Below are 6,000 nucleotides of genomic sequence, written 5' to 3'. Positions count from 1 at the left end.
AGTAGTGACTATCACAGAGACAATCAGAGAAACAGACAATTTGGGAACCAAAATAATTATTATCAAGGGAGACAGAATAACTTCAGACGCAACGGTCCACCACGCAGTTACGATTCAGGGAGAAATTCTCCACCACGTGACCAACAAGAAAGAAACTATGGAATCTACCGACATGACGACAGACGATATGATCGTAACGACAGAGCTGAATTGCATCAGAACTGGCGGGATTCAAACAGAGCAGGGCCCTCTCGACAAGGTAAATTTCTAGAAGTTAGGTCTCCTAATCCCAATAACGACGCACGCCAACAAAGAGACAGACAATGACTCGCACCACAGGCAGCCACATGCGCCCGCTGGCACAGGGAAAAATAGCATAGACGCTAACCTTGAGAAAAATTCCAGTATTCCTTACCGACGTATACCACATGATAATTGCGTTAAAGTTGAAACTCTGCGTACTAGGAAGAGTAAAGGTTTAACCACATTTCACATGTAAAACCGTTTATTGAGAGATAATCTGCTTTTTAACTTTGTCTTTGCCATAAAACTTTTCACTTCATGTTATTAGTATGCCTTGTCAGACTTAGAAACTGTTAACATGCAACAATGTTTTGAAGTTCGCTATCCAGTCTAGAACCTAGGGAACATATTTAGACAGTATTTACGAGTGCATTGTTATAGTGAACAGACAACACAGTATTATTGTGTGTGTACATTCTTGCTTGTTAGTTGCACAATTACGTAACGACTATAAGGCTGACATACTTAGAACATGTACCAGTACTGCTAATGAGATTTTAAGGCAACATTTTGGTTTACTTGAAAATACATTCTGGAGTTAAAGTACTTTCTGTGAGATACCAGATGACACAGTGGTTAGTTTATGTGACAGCTACACGATTATATCACGATGTTACTAATGAGTGACAATTTGCAATGTTGCTTTTGCAGTGTTTCTGTTTTATATCTGCACAGTTTTTCTGTATTATTCTGGAAAGTAAAACATGTTTTAGTAGTAACTTTTGTGGCATAGCTACAATGAGACTGCCTTTTCCGTAGCACAACAATACATTACAGTACAGTACTTCCTTCATCACGGCAATAAGCGTAATAACTAAGATATCTATAAGCAAAGGATTTCACTTTTGTTTATCATGAGGTAAGTACATTAGCTTCTGTAGAACTTAGCTTTCGGAGGACAATAACTACGACACTTCCACAGAGATTATCTTACAGCAAGACGCACATTTAGCACTACAGGACACGCATTTGAGTGATTAATTTTCTACTTGAACCATTTATTTTTCAAGATTTTTGAATTACAAAGAAAGTTTTCCGTGATACATTTCATTCTGTTGCTGTAATCTGTAACTCCTGAGGGTATAATTACATTAATCCTCAGGGGGTACACGCTTACTTTGTGTACCATGTGTTTGGCAAGCACAAGGAGCCCTAGCTAATATGGTATTTGCTTATACAACTTTACACATTGGTACCATATTTCTCTAACACATAAATTACACAGCTATCTGATCATTTAACTGAGAGACAAACATTTTTTTTACTACATCAGTGACAAATATTTATGTAATTACACAGGTGGATAACTTCACACTTATGAAACTGTATTTTGTCTGTACTGTGTGAACTGTTCATATTTTTTCGGAATCATTGTGATACTATGAGAGCTTTGAATGATGTATTTGGTATGAGATCATGATTTTTTAAAGTACTTTTGAGGTAGATGACACTATTGAAATGAGCAGAGAATTTTCTTTAAGTTTTGAAATTATTGCAGAAAGCTACGACGTTTTTGAGATTTGACTGAGGTGTTATGATGTTATTTTTATGATGACGATGTGTATTATGCTGTTGAGGTATGTTTATGATCAATAAGATGATGCTACCGTAAATGAGGAATTTGATTATGCTACGTATTTATTTTGATAAAATATTGAAGAAGTGTCGACGCATACGTATATGAATAATGAGTAGTGGTTAGGGACTCTGATTTGTGGAAAAGGATGTTGGAAACCAAGAGTTGTAATTTAAGAGTTATGAAATGTGTGTAAATGTGTGAATGTATCACAATGCCGGCGAAAATTTTTTGGACACTCTTATATTCATAAGATTTTGTTTCTACACATTTGCAATGCAAATTCTCGACCCGTGAAATTTTGTATATGAGACTGCCACTGTAGTTCAAACTGGTGTTGTAAATATTTCGGTAAGAAAGTTAAAAGACCTTCACGTAATGCGTCGTGGGCACGACGCATTACGTGGGCAGCTGCGCGACAGTCGCCTGGAAAAAAGCCATTAGTGTGTGCCTTTCAGAGGCACAGGTGGAGAGAAAAGGAGGCCATTATCCTCGCTATTGACATTTCTTTGTAGAAAGCATCACAAATACGACACGCTCAAACTTGAAAGTATATGATTACACTGTGGAGCTCGTAATTTATGATGTTTACTAAAATGCCTAATGAAATGATGAGAAACATTTCACATCTATTGCCTTGCTAGTTGAAAGATTGTTTACTGCATTATGAAATGCCATATGGCTAGTGAATGATGTTTCACGCCTTGCTTTGCCTATTTTGTTTAATATCTAGTTTCTAATTGCACTGCAGCATTGGTTAAAATAAAATTTAATAGATGTACTAATATAGATATTTTGTGCCTACAGATCCAGTAAATAACCATTTTATAATCTACTTCAAAAAAACGAGGGAGCACAAAAAGACATTTCCCTTCACAGGAATTGCATACATAATTTTTGTCAATGCCTGGGTAACTTATTTAGTAGTGTAAGTTAAGGTGACGCATCACTCTAGTGTTAAGATGTGACATAGGTATTAAACATGGCCATTTTTACTGTAATATTTTTTCTGCTTGAGCTATGTCATGTTTAGATATAAGTTATTGCATTTGCTGCTGCTGTTTGCCAGGCATAGTGCTACAAAATTTCACTTTACATTACTCTGTTAAGCCAGTTTTACTACTGATTTATTTTTCTTGTTTGCTGCTCATTGCCTTATATTAGTTGTAATATTGCTGCTTGCTTTGCCAATTTGCATTTTTTTGTCATTGCTGTTTGTGTTAATTGTTTTGTGCTGCTGCATTGCCTCGTCCCTTAGCTTAGCGTCTGAGCTCAGTAGATTTAAGTTAGCTTAAGATGGGGTAGGCCATATAAGAGAACAAGTTGTGATGAATTGGAAGAAATGCATTGAGAAGCTATAAGAAAATGGTTTGGCCAAAAAAGTATTTTGAAAGAGGATATGAACCAAAAAAAGTAGGGTTTAGGGACAACAGGTTTAGGTAGGATTTTCTTGGAAATAAATGATGAGGCAAGATAATGGTAAATAAATAATGAGGTAAGAAATGTGTGAAGATATAAATACAGAAAGCATGCTTGGATAGAATTTTTTTGGTGGTAACAAATGTTGAAATAAGAGGAAAGATACATGGAATGAAGTTTTGGGGTGGACTGCAGTACCGAATGTCACACTGAAAACAAACCCTGTCCTGTATTTTTGTGTTATTACACTATGTGAATTTGTGTTTTTCCTGTCTTAATGTGTTTAGCTAATAAGAGTTATGTTGTAGAATTTTTCTGATAATATGTTATTTTCTTTGTAAAGATGTTTAGACATTATTTATTCTGTTTTGTTTTAATGCTCATGTGTGAAGTTGATGTTTCAAAAGTTATTCTGATCTTTTATGTATGTACTCATGTCATAATTCCTGTAACACTGATGTATATATTATTTCGATTCTTTTGTAAAGCTTGTACTACAAATGTTATGTGTATTGTTATGTTCTTTAATGATGTATTTTGTACCTTTGTAATTGTATTCTTATGTTATAAAATTGTAATTGACACCAGTTCATCATATTATTAACGTGTAAGTTCCATTTCACTGCACACGTTTCTGTTGGTCATAGTATATGGACAATATGTTAGAAGTAGGGACTGTTAGTGTTTGCACGTGTGTTAATAATGCAGCAAGGGACTGGATAACAGCATTGCTGGTTCTAAGGACAATTCCAAAAACTTGGTGAGTGCACAAGTGGTGGTTATGGACTTGCTATATTATCCGCAAGACTCTTCACTGGTGATCGTGCACCTGCACAGTCACAGCAGATGGCTGCTGGCTGTCTCTACAAGGACTACAGTGGGTCTGCATCTTTGATGGCCCACCAATACCATTATTTCTACAAGGACTGCAGTGGGTCTGCACCTCTGGTGGCCCACCAATACCGTAATCTCTACCAGGACTACAGTGGGTCTACTCTGTGATGACCTACCTACCAATATTCTTCAAAACTTCGAATGACTCTGCTGTGGGTTTGCTCTGTTGTGGCCCATTACCTGTATGCATGTCGAGAGTCAGCACTGTCTTTCCGTTGGAACGACAACACTACTTATTCAAGACTGCATGGAAATCCACTACTTCCGTGTGCATTTTCCTTTACTGCTCAGACTTTGAGAAAAACACTGCAATTTTACTGTGATGAATGATCAGGACTGTCTTTATGGACTGTGAGAAAATTGTAGCTTTTGACCAACATTGTATCAATAAGTGTGTGCATTTGATATCTTTGTTATTGTAATTATGAAAAATTTTATCAAATCATTATTGACCACTGGCCAAAATAATTTGTAAAATTTTTTGTGGGGAGCATGGGGGCTATGTAAGTAGGCTTTTTATGTTTTCTTATTCGCAACGTTACGTAGCGCTCTGTATGAAAATCACTGGCTGTGCTGTGTGCAGTCTGTGGCTAGTTTGCGTTGTTGTCTGCCATTGTAGTGTTGGGCAGCTGGATGTGAACAGCGCGTAGCGTTGCGCAATTGGAGGTGAGCCGCCAGCAGTGGTGGACGTGGGGAGAGAAATGGCGGAGTTTTGAAATTTTTAAGACTGGATGTCATGAACTGCTATATATATTATGACTTTTGATGACTATTAAGGTAAATACATTGTTTGTTCTCTATTAAAATCTTTCATTTGCTAACTATGCCTATCTGTAGTTAGTGCCTTCCGTAGTTTGAATCTTTTATTTAGCTGGCAGTAGTGGCGCTCGCTGTATTGCAGTAGTTCGAGTAACGAAGATTTTTGTGAGGTAAGTGATTTGTGAAAGGTATAGGTTAATGTTAGTCAGGGCCATTCTTTTGTAGGGATTATTGAAAGTCAGATTGCGTTGCGCTTAAAATATTGTGTGTCAGTTTAAGGACAGTCTTGTATAATTGTTCTAAGGGGACGTTTCAGTACTATGCTGTGACTTTAATAACAATTAAAAGCCGCGCGGGGTAGACGCGCAGTCTAAGCTAACTTGCCACTGTTCCCGCCGCTCCCCCCGTCGGAGGTTCGAGTCCTCCCTTGGGCATGAGTGTGTGTGTGTGTGTGTGTGTGTGTGTGTGTGTGTGTGTGTGTGTGTTGCCCTTAGCATATGTTATTTTAAGTTAGATTAAATAGTTTGTCAGCCCAGGACCGAAGACCTCAGCACAGTTTGGTCCCAAAGGAGCTTACCATAAATTTCCGTAAAACCAATTAAAATTAGCCACTTCAATTAAGCAAGGCTGATCCACTCAGTCAGAACGTTCTTGACAGGTTGCAGATCCAGTCGCTGACTCCTGCCAAGCCATGCCAGCACTGAAAAATACGAGTGAACGCTGGCTTTGGTCTACTGAAGTCCAGGCTATTAGCCTCATTTCGAGTCTGAATATCTGGTCCTGGAATAAACCCTTAGCAGTCTGGATTAACAGAAGAGATAGAGAACACCCAGCGAAAAGAGACGGGATTCGTCACCGCATCACTAGTCGGAGCAAGAGCGTTACAGAGTTGCTCAAAAAACTACCGTGGCAGAAGATACAAGTGATGTATTGGTGTCATGGGAAGGTTTACCATTGAATTTCGAAGAAAGCACGTTTTGGGAGAAGTCTGATAGTATATAACTTTCCCAAACATCTTTGTCGCGAAATGACCACAAAAAGAAAATTCG

Source organism: Schistocerca americana, chromosome 7 (assembly GCF_021461395.2).
Source record: "Schistocerca americana isolate TAMUIC-IGC-003095 chromosome 7, iqSchAmer2.1, whole genome shotgun sequence".
Taxonomy (NCBI): Eukaryota; Metazoa; Arthropoda; class Insecta; order Orthoptera; family Acrididae; genus Schistocerca; species Schistocerca americana.
This window is presented reverse-complemented; position numbering follows the sequence as displayed.